Genomic DNA, 18,219 nt, shown 5'->3' on the forward strand with positions numbered 1-18,219 from the left:
TGCACCTTCTTGATAAATAAGATGCACGCTAGTCAAACCCACCACCCAAATAAATGTGGGAAAATAGCTCTACCATAGACATTCTTTGAAAAATCTGGGCCTATATGTCTAGATATATCCAAATGTATAGTAGGTTTTAATCCCCCATATGCATAGCCATATATAAAAACCACAAACCCCAAAAAACCATATATACTCAAAAAAGGGAAAAGTTGTTACCTAAAAGTATATATAAAACTATGTATATATATATATATATATATATATATATATATATATATATATATAAATAACAAAAAAAACTAAAAACAGAATGTGTTGAAGTATGAAGGTGGAGTAATGTATGTAAAATGTACCAGTGTGCCAGTGTCTGTAAAGTGTGTAATTATGTATCTATACCAGTTTTTCCCAACCTTTTTCAGGTCGGGGCACACCTCGAAAAAAAAAAAAAAATGCGGGGCACCGCTACCGAGGTTGACGAGCAAAAAAAAAAAAAAAAGTTAAAACGGTAAAAAATGCAGTGTACTATATCTATTTATCAGTGGGTATGTAGTTTAAAGTGCTGCTTTATACAGCAACTCACCAATATCGTCTTCTCTAATTTGCAACGTTGCCTTCTCTTCTCCATCTGGTCTGGGCCATCATCACGATTTCTTCCACACACAATTCTTCACCATTAAATCTGCAAAACAAATCTATTAGGCACCGAACTTTTTTTTAACATGGGTGACAGAGAGGTGTAGAAGAGTGGACATGGGTGACAAAGGGGCTTAGAGGGTTGTAGAGGAGTGTACAGAGGGGTGTAGAGGAGCGTACATGGGTGACAGGGGTGTAGAGGAGCATACATGGGTGACAGGGGTGTAGAGGAGCGTACAGAGGGGTGTAGAGGAGCGTACATGGGTGACAGGGGTGTAGAGGAGCGTACAGTGGGGTGTAGAGGAGCATACATGGGTGACAGGGGTATAGAGGAGCGTACATGGGTGACAGGGGTGTAGAAGAGTGGACAAAGGGGTGTAGAGGAGTGGACAGAGGGGTGTAGAGGAGTGTACATGTGTGACAGGGGTGTAGAGGAGCGTACATGGGTGACAGGGTAGTAGAGGAGTGGACAGAGGGGTGTAAAGGAGCATACATGGGTGACAGGGGTGTAGAGGAGTTTACAGAGGGGTGTAGAGGAGTGTACAGAGGGGTGTAGAGGAGCGTACATGGGTGACAGGGGTGTAGAGGAGTGTACAGAGGGGTGTAGAGGAGTGTACATGGGTGACAGGGGTATAGAGGAGTGGACAGAGGGGTGTAGAGGAGTGGACAGAGGGGTGAAGAGGAGTGGACAGAGGGGTGTAGAAGAGCGTACATGGGTGACGGGTGTGGAGGGGTGTAGAGAAGTGTACAGAGGGGTGTACATGGGTGACAGGGGTGTAGAGGAGTGGACAGAGAGATGTGGAGGGGTGGACAGAGGGGTGTAGAGGAGTGGACATGTGTAACAGAGGGGTATAGAGGAGTGTACATGGGTGACAGAGGGGCATAGAGGAGTGTACATGGGTGACAGATGGGTGTACAGCAGTGTACATGGGTGACAGAGGGGTATAGAGGAGTGTACATGGGTGACAGAGGGGTGTAGAGGAGTGTACATGAGTGACAGAGGGGTATAGAGGAGTGTACATGGGTGACAGAGGAGTGTAGAGGAGTGTACATGGGTGACAGAGGGGTGTAGAGGAGTGTACAGAGGGGTGTAGAGGAGTGGACATTGGTGACAGAGGGGTATAGAGTAGTGTACATGGGTGACAGAGGGGTGTAGAGGAGCGTACATGGGTGACAGGGGTGTAGAGGAGTGGACAGAGCGTTGTAGAGGAGTGGACAGAGGGGTGTAGAGAAGTGGACAGAGGGGTGTAGAGGAGCGTACATGGGTGACAGGAGTGTAGAGGAATGTACAGAGGGGTGTAGAGAAGTGTACATGGGTGACAGGGGTATAGAGGAGTGGACAGAGGGGTGTAGAGGAGCGTACATGGGTGACGGGTGTGGAGGGGTGTAGAGAAGTGTACAGAGGGGTGTACATGGGTGACAGGGGTGTAGAGGAGTGGACATGTGTAACAGAGGGGTATAGAGGAGTGTACATGGGTGACAGAGGGGTATAGAGGAGTGTACATGGGTGACAGATGGGTGTACAGGAGTGTACATGAGTGACAGAGAGGTATAGAGGAGTGTACATGGGTGACAGAGGCGTGTAGAGGAGTGTACATGGGTGACAGATGGGTGTACAGGAGTGTACATGAGTGACAGAGAGGTATAGAGGAGTGTACATGGGTGACAGAGGCGTGTAGAGGAGTGTACATGGGTGACAGAGGGGTGTAGAGGAGCGTACAGAGGGGTGTAGAGGAGTGGACATTGGTGACAGACGGGCATAGAGGAGTGTACATGGGTGACAGGGATGTAGATGAGTGGACATGGGTGACAGAGGGGTATAGAGGAGTGTACATGGGTGACAGAGGGGTATAGAGGAGTGTACATGGGTGACAGATGGGTGTACAGGAGTGTACATGAGTGACAGAGAGGTATAGAGGAGTGTACATGGGTGACAGAGGCGTGTAGAGGAGTGTACATGGGTGACAGATGGGTGTACAGGAGTGTACATGGGTGACAGAGGGGTATAGAGGAGTGTAAATGGGTGACAGAGTGGTATAGAGGAGTGTACATGGGTGACAGATGGGTGTACAGGAGTGTACATGGGTGACAGAGGGGTGTAGAGGAGTGTACATGGGTGACAGAGGGGTGTAGAGGAGTGTACAGAGGGGTGTAGAGGAGTGGACATGGGTGAAAGAGGGGTGTAGAGGAGTGTACATGGGTAAGAGAAGGGTATAGAGGAGTGTACATGGGTGACAGAGGGGTGTAGAGGAGTGTACATGGGTGACAGAGGGGTGTAGAGGAGTGTACAGAGGGGTGTCGAGGAGTGGACATGGGTGACAGAGGGGTGTAGAGGAGTGTACATGGATAAGAGAAGGGTATAGAGGAGTGTACATGGGTGACAGAGGGGTGTAGAGGAGTGGATATGGGTGACAGAGAGGTGTAGAGGAGTGTACATGGGTGACAGAGGGGTGTAGAGGAGTGGACATGGGTGACAAAGAGGTGTAGAGGAGTGTACATGGGTGACAGAGGGGTGTAGAGTAGTGTTGCTCGCGAATATTCGCAATGCGAATTTTATTCGAGAATATCGCATATTCGTGAATCCGCGAATATTCGCGAATATAACGCTATATATTCGTAATTAAGAATCTTCGTTTTTTTTTTTTTTTTTTTTTCTTTCACAGTACACATCACAGTGATCATCCCTCTCTGCTTCCAGCTTGTGTGGTGTAAAGAAGGCTCTAATACTACTGTGTGAGACTGGTGTGCTAATTTTCACATATGCAAATTTTCACTTATGCTAATTTTGTAAATGCTAATTTTCGCATATGTTAATTTTCGCATGCGCAAAATTTTGCATATGCGAAAATAAAATGAGAATATTACGAATATGCGAATATTCGCGAATATATGACGAGGAGTGTAGAGGAGTGAACATTGGTGACAAAGGGGTGTAGAGGAGTGGACATGGGTGACAGATGGGTGTAGAGGAGTGGACATGGGTGACAAAGGGGTGTACATGGGTGACAGAGGGGTGTAGAGGAGTGTACATGGGTGACAGAGGGGTAAAGAGGAGTGTACATGGGTGACAGAGAGGTGTAGAGGAGTGTTCATGGGTGACAGAGGGGTGTAGAGGAGTGAACATGGGAGACAAAGGGGTGTACAGAAGTGTACAGAGGGGTGTAAAGGAGTGTACATGAGTGACAGAGGGGTGTAGAGGAGTGTACATGAGTGACAGAGGGGTGTAGAGGAGTGTACAGAGGGGTGTAGAGGAGTGGACATGGGTGACAGAGGGGTGTAGAGGAGTGAACATGTGTGACAGAGGGGTGGAGTGTACATGGGTGACAGGGGTGTGAACATGGGTGACAGGGATGACAGGAGGTTGGACGGGGGTGACGGGGGGGTGGACATGGGTGACGGGGGGGTGGACATGGGTGACAGGGGGGGTGGACATGGGTGACAGGGGGGTGAACATGGGTGACAGGGGGGGTGAACATGGGTGACAGGGGAGTGGACGGGAGTGAAAGGGATGACAGGAGGGTGAACATGGGTGACAGGAGGGTGAACATGGGTGACAGGAGGGTGAACATGGGTGTGAACATTGGTGACAGGAGGGTGGACAGGGGTGACAGGAGGGTGGACAGGGGGGTGAACAGGGGTGACAAGGGGGTAGACATGGATGACAGGGGGGGTGGTGAACATGGGTGACAGGAGGGTGGATGGGAGTGAAAGGGATGACAGGAGGGTGAACATGGGTGACAGGAGGGTGGATGAGGGCGAACATGGGTGACAGGAGGGTGGACAGGGGTGACAGGAGGGTGGACGGGGTGTGGACAGGGGTGACAGAGGGGTGGACAGGGGTGACAGGAGGATGGACAGGGATGATAGGAGGGTGGACAGGGGGGGGGGTGGACAGGGGTGACAGGAGGGTGGACGGGAGTGAAAGGGATGACAGGAGGGTGAACATGGGTGACAGGAGGGTGAACATGGGTGACAGGAGGGGTGAACATGGGTGACAGGAGGGGTGAACATGGGTGACAGGAGGGGGTGAACATGGGTGACAGGAGGGTGGACGGGAGTGAAAGGAATGACAGGAGGGTGAACATGGGTGACAGGAGGGTGAACATGGGTGACAGGAGGGGTGAACATGGGTGACAGGAGGGGTGAACATGGGTGACAGGAGGGGGTGAACATGGGTGACAGGGGGGTGGACGGGAGTGAAAGGGATGACAGGAGGGTGAACATGGGTGACAGGAGGGTGAACATGGGTGACAGGAGGGCAGACAGGGGTGTGAACATGGGTGACAGGAGGGTGGACGAGGGTGACAGGAGTGTGAACATGGGTGATAGGGGTGACAGGAGGGTGGACAGGGGGGGTGGACAGGGGTGACAGGAGGGTGGACAGGGGGGTGGACAGGGGTGACAGGATGGTGGACAGGAGTGACAGGAGGGTGGACAGGGGTGACAGGAGAGGTGAACATGGGTGACAGGAGAGGTGAACATGGGTGACAGGGGGGTTAACATGGGTGACAGGGGGGTGAACGGGAATGAAATACAGAGGGGTGTAAAGGAGTGTACATGAGTGACAGAGGGGTGTAGAGGAGTGTACATGAGTGACAGAGGGGTGTAGAGGAGTGTACAGAGGGGTGTAGAGGAGTGGACATGGGTGACAGAGGGGTGTAGAGGAGTGAACATGTGTGACAGAGGGGTGGAGTGTACATGGGTGACAGGGGTGTGAACATGGGTGACAGGGATGACAGGAGGTTGGACGGGGGTGACGGGGGGGGTGGACATGGGTGACGGGGCGGTGGACATGGGTGACGGGGGGGTGGACATGGGTGACAGGGGGGGTGGACATGGGTGACGACGGGGGGGTGGACATGGGTGACGGGGGGGTGGACATGGGTGACAGGGGGGGTGGACATGGGTGACAGGGGAGTGGACGGGAGTGAAAGGGATGACAGGAGGGTGAACATGGGTGACAGGAGGGTGAACATGGGTGACAGGAGGGTGAACATGGGTGTGAACATTGGTGACAGGAGGGTGGACAGGGGTGACAGGAGGGTGGACAGGGGGGTGAACAGGGGTGACAAGGGGGTAGACATGGATGACAGGGGGGGTGGTGAACATGGGTGACAGGAGGGTGGATGGGAGTGAAAGGGATGACAGGAGGGTGAACATGGGTGACAGGAGGGTGGATGAGGGCGAACATGGGTGACAGAAGGGTGGACAGGGGTGACAGGAGGGTGGACGGGGTGTGGACAGGGGTGACAGAGGGGTGGACAGGGGTGACAGGAGGGTGGACAGGGATGATAGGAGGGTGGACAGGGGGGGGTGGACAGGGGTGACAGGAGGGTGGACGGGAGTGAAAGGGATGACAGGAGGGTGAACATGGGTGACAGGAGGGTGAACATGGGTGACAGGAGGGGTGAACATGGGTGACAGGAGGGGTGAACATGGGTGACAGGAGGGGGTGAACATGGATGACAGGGGGGTGGACGGGAGTGAAAGGGATGACAGGAGGGTGAACATGGGTGACAGGAGGGTGAACATGGGTGACAGGAGGGCAGACAGGGGTGTGAACATGGGTGACAGGAGGGTGGACGAGGGTGACAGGAGTGTGAACATAGGTGACAGGGGTGACAGGAGGGTGGACAGGGGGGGTGGATAGGGGTGACAGGAGGGTGGACAGGGGGGTGGACAGGGGTGACAGGATGGTGGACAGGAGTGACAGGAGGGTGGACAGGGGTGACAGGGGGTGAACATGGGTGACAGGAGAGGTGAACATGGGTGACAGGGGGGTTAACATGGGTGACAGGGGGGTGAACGGGAATGAAAGGGGTGAACATGGGTGACAGGAGGGTGAACATGGGTGTGAACATGGGTGACAGGAGGGTGGACGAGGGTGACAGGAGGGTGGACAGGGATGACAGGAGGGTGGACAGGGGGGGTGGACAGGGGTGACGGGGGGTGGACAGGGGTGACGGGGGGTGGACATGGATGACAGGGGGGGGTGAACATGGGTGACAAGAGAGTGAACATGGGTGACAGGAGGGTGAACATGGGTGACAGGGGGGTTAACATGGGTGACAGGGGGGTGAACGGGAATGAAATACAGAGGGGTGTAAAGGAGTGTACATGAGTGACAGAGGGGTGTAGAGGAGTGTACATGAGTGACAGAGGGGTGTAGAGGAGTGTACAGAGGGGTGTAGAGGAGTGGACATGGGTGACAGAGGGGTGTAGAGGAGTGAACATGTGTGACAGAGGGGTGGAGTGTACATGGGTGACAGGGGTGTGAACATGGGTGACAGGGATGACAGGAGGTTGGACGGGGGTGACGGGGGGGGTGGACATGGGTGACGGGGCGGTGGACATGGGTGACGGGGGGGTGGACATGGGTGACAGGGGGGGTGGACATGGGTGACGACGGGGGGGTGGACATGGGTGACGGGGGGGTGGACATGGGTGACAGGGGGGGTGGACATGGGTGACAGGGGAGTGGACGGGAGTGAAAGGGATGACAGGAGGGTGAACATGGGTGACAGGAGGGTGAACATGGGTGACAGGAGGGTGAACATGGGTGTGAACATTGGTGACAGGAGGGTGGACAGGGGTGACAGGAGGGTGGACAGGGGGGTGAACAGGGGTGACAAGGGGGTAGACATGGATGACAGGGGGGGTGGTGAACATGGGTGACAGGAGGGTGGATGGGAGTGAAAGGGATGACAGGAGGGTGAACATGGGTGACAGGAGGGTGGATGAGGGCGAACATGGGTGACAGGAGGGTGGACAGGGGTGACAGGAGGGTGGACGGGGTGTGGACAGGGGTGACAGAGGGGTGGACAGGGGTGACAGGAGGGTGGACAGGGATGATAGGAGGGTGGACAGGGGGGGGTGGACAGGGGTGACAGGAGGGTGGACGGGAGTGAAAGGGATGACAGGAGGGTGAACATGGGTGACAGGAGGGTGAACATGGGTGACAGGAGGGGTGAACATGGGTGACAGGAGGGGTGAACATGGGTGACAGGAGGGGGTGAACATGGATGACAGGGGGGTGGACGGGAGTGAAAGGGATGACAGGAGGGTGAACATGGGTGACAGGAGGGTGAACATGGGTGACAGGAGGGCAGACAGGGGTGTGAACATGGGTGACAGGAGGGTGGACGAGGGTGACAGGAGTGTGAACATAGGTGACAGGGGTGACAGGAGGGTGGACAGGGGGGGTGGATAGGGGTGACAGGAGGGTGGACAGGGGGGTGGACAGGGGTGACAGGATGGTGGACAGGAGTGACAGGAGGGTGGACAGGGGTGACAGGGGGGTGAACATGGGTGACAGGAGAGGTGAACATGGGTGACAGGGGGGTTAACATGGGTGACAGGGGGGTGAACGGGAATGAAAGGGGTGAACATGGGTGACAGGAGGGTGAACATGGGTGTGAACATGGGTGACAGGAGGGTGGACGAGGGTGACAGGAGGGTGGACAGGGATGACAGGAGGGTGGACAGGGGGGGTGGACAGGGGTGACGGGGGGTGGACAGGGGTGACGGGGGGTGGACATGGATGACAGGGGGGGGTGAACATGGGTGACAAGAGAGTGAACATGGGTGACAGGAGGGTGTACGGGAGTGAAAGGGATGACAGGAGGGTGAACATGGGTGACAGGAGGGTGGACAGGGCTGTGAACATGGGTGACAGGAGGGTGGACAGGGGTGACAGGAGGGTGAACATGGGGACAGGAGGGTGGACAGGGGGGGTGGACAGGAGGGTGGACAGGGAGGTGGACATGGGTGACAGCGGGGGTGGACATGGGTGACAGGGGGGTGGACATGGGTGACAGGGGGGGTGGACATGGGTGACGAGGGGGATGGACACGGGTGACAGGGGGGGCAGACTGGGTGACAGGGGGGGGGGACATGGGTGGCAGAGGGGGTTGACATGGGTGACAAGGGGGGTGGACATGGGTGACAAGGGGGGGGTGGACATGAGTGACGGGGGGGGGGTATAGGGTGGACCCGGGTGACGGTGGGGGGGGCGGGGAGTTGGAAAGGGTTGAGAAGGGGTAACAGAGGGGTGGAAAGGGTACAGTACCTTAAGCAAGCCGGTCCGCGCAGCTTGCAGGTCCACGGCAGGCACTGGAGTCCAGCCCAGGTGAAGATCGTTCCGCCGCCCCAGGGACCCATTTTCGGCTCACTGTGCCACAAGGTAGAAGGGTGAGGGGGATGCAGTTGGATGCAGAGGACGCAGTGGGGAGGGGGACGATGTGTGCGCAGTGCGCACGCAGGCTTCCCCTTCCCCCTGCTCCGCCAGTCATAAGCGCGCAAGCCAGGGCGGGATATTTAAAAAAATATATATAAAAAAATCACAGCAAAATCCTGCGGCACCACGGGCAGTGGCGAACGGCACACAAGTGTGCCGCAGCACCGCGGTTGGGAATAACTGATCTATACTATTCAGAAGTATGGGAGTATATATATCTATATTGATATATATATATATATATATATATATATAACTCAATGGGGGATATTTATCAAAGGATTTAGACTGGTTTTTCCTGTCTTAATTTGTCGCACAGAAAGTCGCAGTCTAAATATGTGTGACTTTTCTGTAACTTTTGCTCTAGAGGACTTTTAGAACATGATGCATTCTAGTCTATATTAGACATAAATGCATTGGAAAATGCATTGGTGCTGAATTTATCAAAAGCGACTTTTCAGCGACAAGTCGCATCGGCTGAAAGTACGCCGAAATGTCAGACCATGTTGGAGCAAGTTTAAATACAATCTAAAGCATAGATCCCGAAGTCCGTGCACGTAATTTATCAAGAGCTGTGTGCCTTTTGATAAATTAGGCGCACTACTAACCCTCTATAGTTTGGTCTATATTGATGCGGGACATAGGCAGCTTTGATAAATCTCCCCCGATGTGTGTATGTGTGTATGTTCCAGCATCACGTCCAAACGACTAAAGATATTAACATGAAACTTGGCACACATGTTACTTATATGCCGACAACAAACATAGGATAGGTAATTTAACCCTTACTTACCCCCATTTGCCAGGGTCAGGGTTTTTGTTTAAAGCCCCATACAAGTCTATGGGAAATATATGTTACTGCATAAATTCCAAACGGCTGGAGAAATAATACTTGGTCACATGTTACTTATGTGTCCACTTAAAATATAGGATAGTTAATTTAACCCTTAACTACCACAAGTGTACAAGTAGAAAAGGAATACTACCAGGCACTGCTGGGTAAATGTAGGCTCAAAAGGCAAAGTCTAATTATAGGACACCTGCTGCAGACAACAGGGATAGTGAGTGGAGGTGCGGCTTCGGCATGGCATGTGCAAACGAGCCAAAAAGGTAACTTCAATAGCAGTAGAAGTATGGAAAGAATCGCACTCACCACGATGGAGGTTCCAGAAGTAATAACTTTAATCCATAAAGCAGGATGGAGCAGCAAACATAGGAATAAGCAATTCCAAACAAGCTGGGAGAGAGAGCAGCCACTCTCAGGACGCAGGGGCACACAGGAGGAGAAGCGTCGTCTGGCCGGAAGAAGCGTCGGCTGACGCAAAACTAGTTGCCACTCCTCCTGTGTGCCCCTGCGTCCTGAGAGCGGCTGCTCTCTCTCCCCGCTTGTTTGGAATTGCTTATTCCTATGTTTGCTGCACATATTACTTATGTGTCAAATAAAAAGATATTATAGTTAAATTAACCCTTACCTACACCCTTTTATAAAAGATGGGTTTTTGTTTCAAGTCCCATGCAAGTATATGGGACTACCAGTACCTTAATCCACAATCTCCGCTCTGCATCTCCTGGTGAATGTGTAAATTCGGCTTGCAAGCCACACCTCATCTCACAAAGACACGTCCACATTTTAAGCCCCACCCCTTTTATTATCTACTTTTTTTTGTGCATTGGTCTGGCTTGCAAATCACACCTAGCCCCACAAAGTTATGTCCCCTTCTATTTTCAGCTTACAATATCTTCATCACAAATCAGTCCCACCTGAGGACAGGATATGAGGATTGAACATAAGAACGGATATGAGGTCGGGATATGAGAACAGGATTTGAGGATGGGATATAAGAACAGTATATGAGGTCGGGATATGAAGAGGGGATGTGAGGTCGGGATATGAGGTTGAGTTAGGAGGATGAGAAATGAGGTTGAGATAGGAGGTCGGGATATGAGGATGGGATATGAGGAGGGAATATGAGGACAGGATAGGAGGTTGGGATAGGAGGTCGGGATAGGAGGTCGGGATAGGAGGTCGGGATATGAGGACGGGATAGGAGGTCGGGATAGGAGGTCAAGATATGAGGTCAGGATATGAGAATGGGATATGAGGTCGGGATATGAGGACAGGATATGAGGTTGAGACATGAGGACTGGATATAGGGTTGGGATATGACAACAATATTTGAGGATGGGATATGAAGTCAAAAGCTTCCTCCTTTGTTGATTTTTCTCCTCAACAAGGATTGGGAAGGAAAAATGGGGCAATGCCGGGTACTCAGCTAGTATATATATGTATATATATATATATATATATATATATATATATATATATAGTTATGCACGAGGAGATATATAGAGATACCATGTGTACATAAACACATAAAGACCTTCCAATGTATACATATGGAAACATCTCAATGCACGCATATATACATACATATACACAAAGAAATATGTATACATATATATATATATATATATATATATATATATGTATATACCTGCGCATCTACAGAGAGAAATGGCCACATACAAATACATATAGGTACATGTATAGAGAGACAAATCAGAACATGGGTGTACAAAAGGGTAACACCGTATAATACATACATCGGAATGGGATTTAAGTGCAGCAATATATATCAGGCATAGAGAGATAGAGCAATATACATGCAGAGATATAGGGGTAGAACAGTTTAAAGGGGTACTCTGCCCCCAGACATCTTATCCCCTATCCAAACGATAGGGGATAAGATGTCTGATTGCGGGGGTCCCGCTGCTGGGGACCCCCCGCGATCTCTCCTGCAGCACCCTGTGTCATCTGCATCATGGAGCGAACTTCGCTCCATGCCTGCTGACGGGCAATACAAGGGCCAGAGTATTGTGACGTCACGGCCCAGCCCCCTCGTGATGTTACGCCCTGCCCCCTCAATACAAGTCTATGGGAGTGGGCGTGATGGTCACCATTCCCCATCCCATAGACTTGCATTGAGGGGGCAGGCCATGACATCATGAGGGGGCAGGCTGTGACGTCATGATACTCCAACCCCTGTATTGCCTGTCAGCAGGCACAGAGCAAAGTTTGTTCGGTGCAGCAGATGACACAGGGTGCTGCAGCAGAGATTGCGGGGGTTCCCAGCAGCGGGACCCCCACGAACAGACATCTTATGGCCTATCCTTTGGATAGGGGATAAGATGTCTAGGGGCGGAGAACCCCTTTAAACTCAGCCGTGTATGTACACAATAATTCACAGCAATGAATATATAACCATAAGAACACAAAAGTAAAAACTATTATATGCCAGTGTGCATCAGGGATGGTGGAGCAGCTATCATATGGATATATAGAAGTAGAGTAGTATAAATATATGTGGAGTACACCTGTACATATAAGGATAACGTGATAATAATGCCAAATCTCACATAAAACAATTAAGTCCCGGTAATATCATTCATCAATCTTTCCCCACAGGAAGTCAAACATTAAAACCCTTTCTCATGATTCCATGGTTAATTTCCTCCTTCACCCTTTTTTCTCCTTTCCATGTGCCGCAGAGATGTATCTCAAAAGTTACCTGCAACCTTTGAGAAGGTTACTATAAGCATCCTGTCCTTCTCTGCCAGAACAATGGTGCACCGGAGCCCAGAGTACTGTTCGCTTGAGAGACAAGGTGGGCGGGGCCCGGCGCCGGAATCAACTACGCTCCAAACACCCTCCTCAGCAAGGGATCCATCATGGCGGGGGAAACACTAGGTGACCAGCCATGCAAGTCTCCGCAGGGGCATCACCAACCTGTTCAAATGTTCCCCCCTGTCACTCAGAGCCCAAGAGTGGCCCTCCCCAGCAGGCACCCAGTCCATCGTCGGAGGAGGGAAGTAGAGGGAGGAGAGAAAGAGTCAGGTAGGAGACGCGGCCCTTACGTCATGCCGCAGGATCCACCTCTCCCATGATTCAAATATGGGACATTCTTATTCATATTCTCTATTTGTCTTACTCAAAATAATAAAATGTTTTAGAACTCAAAAGTAATCAAGATTACCCTACAATGAATCCCATGACTTTCTTGGTTTAAAGTCATCTTAAACATAGCAAGGCATCACGCCAACTTTCTTTCAGATCTATTTCCTCCTCACTATGATTGATTAGTAAATTGGTGTGGAAAGCCTTACATTTTTGTGTACTTCCTTTCTGTACAAGTACAATGTGAGTACTTTTTGCTTTAACATGCTTGTCACAGCTTCTAATAGAATCAGGACTTAGATATCTTTACCTATCTTAGTAATGTACAAAGCCCATTCAAATGTTCACTTTGTGAACGGAGCATTAGATAGAAAATGATGACGTAGATATAATACATTTTGGTATTTAAAGTGCTCTTTTCTATCCAAAAAAGAAAACCTTCTGAACACCAGACAAGGAGTTATACAGTATCCTTAAATGTACTAAAAAGCAAAAAACTGAAAACACAGGGAGGGCTTTTTAGAGCTTTGATTTCAGGTGCAAGATATTAGAGTACAGCCAAAAATGCACTATCCTTTCGTTGTTGTGCTTCCTAATGGCTCCGCAGTACGTATTGCTTGTAATAAGAGTATTGGACTCTTGAACTCCATTTCCCGGATCCATGATCACATGAGTGCAAAAGATACAAAAGGAAAAAACGCGCTTCTCTTACATGAATCTGGAGGTCCACCGTCAATTTTAAATTGCCAGTATCCTGTATTTGATAACACGTTTCCGCGCGTTCACGAGATTCTCATAATAGATGCAGATGAAAAGTGTTATCAACTAAAGGATGTTTGCGGTTCAAAAGTGATGGAGGATCTCCAAAATATCCCATAAATGTGGGTCCCACACTTATATAGTACAGGAGTGACTTCACCCTATCTGGCCTGATAAGTTTGGCTGCCACATACAGGCTAAGAACGAAGTGCGCACTCTTTTCATTCTCTTCTACAACCGTCACAAAACAATAAAGCAGGCACAATATTTTTACTAGCCACTATAAGACTAGGTTTCCACCCAGGTTTTTTTCTGACATTTTTGGAATACTGCCACTGCAATTTTTGAGCCAAAGCTAGAAGTAGATCCAATAAGAAGAAGTGTAAGTCCTTCCTTTATATTTCCCATTCTCTTTGAATACACTCCTCAAAAACTGCAGTAGCAATTTTCAAAAAACATCAGAAAAAACCTTTATGGAAACCAAGCCTATATCTGTTAAGCTATACATATAAGCACTGATGTTTTTTTTTTATAAGGCGGTAAAGCTTTTTATCGTTTCCATTTTTGGTGAGCAATTGTTTTCCATTAGTCATTTTGCTAGGGCAGGTCATAAAAGCAATGTAGGGCTTTACCTTTTGCTATACAAAAGGGATCCACATTGTTAATTTAGATTGTTATAAAATTGAAATGGAAATATTAGAACCATGCCCCACCTAAATTAAAACAATGCAATATATTTAGTGGAACTATCAGCATGTGGAGTACAAAGTGATAAATTAAAGGTATGAGAACATGATATACTGTCTATAAATAGAAACCCGACAGTAATATTTACCTAGATTTTCCCTGGTAAAGTGGTGGTTGTTGCTATGTAGAAGATTTTAGCTCAAAGTTTCCTCCCTCGACACTGGTTTTGATACAACCACATAAGGTAGTTTCTAAATCAAGTTAAAATGTGACTTTATGTGAGAAAAGGAAAAACCAGATCTGTGGTAAAATTGCAAACAAACAGCACAAATTGCACCTTCAACATATAAAATTCTCCAAGATGGCTTCCACAAATATTTAATGTAGACTTTAATTGGCTTTATTGTACATACAGTAAAATTTGAGTTAGAAAGAAAGTCATTCATTTACACAGGTAGCTTTCCCCTATCAAAATGCAAAGTTGGACATACTGCAGGAATTGGACGTGCAAATACTCACGTTCCCCATCTGAACTATGTAATTCAAATAATTCCAGCTGTAGAGTGCTAGGAATGCTAAGTTTTAGCTTGGTTTAAGTATGAAAAGCCAGAATTATTGGGTGTGTTCGAGTGATAGGATGTGTTTATGAAATGAAATGTCTTTAATCCAGCATTCATTCGAATAATGTGTGCCACAGTATCAAATGTTCTGGATTATACAGTAGTCACAATATACTTTAGGCATGTCCTGTGTTGTCTACATGTAAATGTATCGTAATAATACAGATGCTAGTGATTAAAAGATATATACTGTATGTAATAGAAAGATCAAGATAAAAGAAAGATAAAATTATCAGTTAAAAATGAAACAAACATATTCTGACAAAAATGGTTTATTGCAAAGGGCATACACTCACATGTATAGAGCAGAGAATGTAGTATACACACATTTTATATATCTACAACAGTTAGAGTCAGTACATCAAGTGTAAAAACATATTTATGGTGATCATTGAATTACATAAAAATTTTTATTGTGGTGAACCACCGGTATATGGTGGGACCATGGGTGTAGCGGTGGAGGTGGTGGGATCAGATGGTATTGACCCCCGGGGCAAGATGTTGTTAACCCCAAGTGTTCGTGACACCAGAGTGGTTTTTGGTACCAGAACCACACTAACGGTATCTCCGCTATTCCAATGGCTAGTTAAGGAAAGGAGAGTCCACAACCAGATATGGTTTAACTGAGGCTTTACTGAGTTTAAGACAGATGGTATTATCTTCACAGCTAGGCCAGATTCACAGAGAGGTGGCCAGGAAAACAGAATACCTCACAGCTTGCTGGGACCAATTATAATAGACTTGAGACAATTATCTTGAGGCTTGACTATATGCAGAACTTGACTACTTGTAGTGACAGCATAGACTTTAGACTTACTGGAATGACTGTAGCTTTGTGGCCTTAAAAAAAAGTCAAAGCAAAAGCAAACAAAACACAAGACTTATTCACAAAGCAATGGCTTTTCTGATAACAAACACAGAACTTCCAGCACAGAGTCTCTCCTTGCTCTGTCAGCTGCCAGAATGCAATCCCCCGCAGATGGTAACTCAGCCTTGCTTTAAGGCCAGCAAAGGCCGGCCTGGATTGTCGGGAATGACCCCCACCCTACTCTTGGTCATTCCCAGTAAAGCCGCCCCATGTTAGCCTTCCAGCCAAACTACTACACAGCACACATGCTGGAAAATAACTGGCTTTACTCCACCAAGGCCAGGACCCTTGGTGACACATATCGTCCATCAATCTCCATCCCCTTCACCTTATCACAATATATATATATATATATATATATATATATATATATATATATATATATATGCTATTGTTACCCTTTTCCCTTTTTAGGGTATTATGATTTTAATTGGTGTTATTTTTTGATTGTTACTTTTAGATTGTATTTGCGCAAATCTTTGCTATTTTCAGTGCTGTTTGTTGCCCACAGGTGTGCACTGGTTTGGATCCTGATTTATAATAATATTATTATTTTTTTTTTTGTCTGCAGGGACATGTTGTTCCTACAGGGAATATTCACAGGTGTTGTAATGATGCAATTATATGTTTGTGTGTATTTTAGATACCTTGTACTGAAAGGGTTACAATCCTCCTGTATAAAACCAGGAGGGTTTCCCCACCTGACATGCCTGATGAAGCTGCGTACGCGCAGCGAAACGCGTTGCATTCCACTATAAAGGTGTTTTACCGTCCTCTCTTGGCCTCCATTGACCTGCATCCTTATCAGCGCTATTGATTCCTGATTCTTTGAAGTCACTCCCCTAATCTATTATCAACATCCAGGAAAGCTGCAGACAGCTTTGGCAACTGACGTGAACCCTCACGGTAACCCCCTGTTCTTTGTCCTCGGTGGGTTCCGGCTGCAGGCCTGCAAAGGTTCTGAATCCTTCCAATGCCTCAAACTAAATCCTTATTGTCTGAAGAGTACCGTATATACTCGAGTATAAGCCGACCCGAGTATAAGCCGAGACCCCTAATTTCAACCCAAAATCCCAGGAAAAGTTATTGACTCGAGTATAAGCCTAGGGTGGGAAATACCTCATCCCCCCCTGTCATCATCCAGACCCGTCATTAACATCCTCATCATCCCCTTGTCATCATCCCACACATCCCCCCTTCATCATCCCCTTGTCATCATCCCACACATCCCCTTATCATCCCACACATCCCCCCTTCATCATCCCCTTGTCATCATCCCACACATCCCCCCTTCATCATCCCCTTGTCATCATCCCACACATCCCCTTATCCCACACATCCCCCCTTCATCATCCCCTTGTCATCATCCCACACATCCCCTTATCCCACACATCCCCCCTTCATCATCCCCTTGTCATCATCCCACACATCCCCCCTTCATCATCCCCTTGTCATCATCCCACACATCCCCTTATCATCCCACACATCCCCCCTTCATCATCCCCACACCCCCCCCCTTCATCATCCTCTTCTCATCATTCGCCCTCAGTGGTCTTCAACCTGCGGACCTCCAGAGGTTTCAAAACTACAACTCCCAGCAAGCCCGGGCAGCCATCGGCTGTCCGGGCTTGCTGGGAGTTGTAGTTTTGAAACCTCCGGAGGTCCGCAGGTTGAAGACCACTGCGGCCTTCAACATGCGGACCTCCAGAGGTTTCAAAACTACAACTCCCAGCAAGCCCGGGCAGCCATCGGCTGTCCGGGCTTGCTGGGAGTTGTAGTTTTGAAACCTCCGGAGGTCCGCAGGTTGAAGACCACTGCGGCCTTCAACATCATCCAGCCCCCTCTCACCCCCTTTAGTTCTGAGTACTCACCTCCGCTCGGCGCTGGTCCGGTCCTGCAGGGCTGTCCGGTAAGGAGGTGGTCTGGTGAGGAGGTGGTCCGGGCTGCTATCTTCACCGGGGGCGCCTCTTCTCCGCGCTTCCGGCCCGGAATAGAGCCGTTGCCTAGACAACGACGCATCTGCGTCGTTGTCAAGGCAAGGTGACTATTCTGAGGCCGGGCCCGAAGCGCTTAGAAGAGGCCTCCCCGGTGAAGATAGCATCCCGGACCACCTCCTCACCGGACCACCTCCTTACCGGACAGCCCTGCAGGACCGGACCAGCGCCGAGCGGAGGTGAGTACTCAGAACTAAAGGGGGTGAGAGGGGGCTGGATGATGTTGAAGGCCGCAGTGGTCTTCAACCTGCGGACCTCCGGAGGTTTCAAAACTACAACTCCCAGCAAGCCCGGACAGCCGATGGCTGCCCTGGCTTGCTGGGAGTTGTAGTTTTGAAACCTCTGGAAGTCCGCAGGTTGAAGACCACTGCGGGTGGGGGAGTTCACTCGAGTATAAGCCGAGGGGGGTGTTTTCAGCACGAAAAATCGTGCTGAAAAACTCGGCTTATACTCGAGTATATACG

Source organism: Hyla sarda, chromosome 2 (genome assembly GCF_029499605.1).
Source record: "Hyla sarda isolate aHylSar1 chromosome 2, aHylSar1.hap1, whole genome shotgun sequence".
NCBI lineage: Eukaryota > Metazoa > Chordata > Amphibia > Anura > Hylidae > Hyla > Hyla sarda.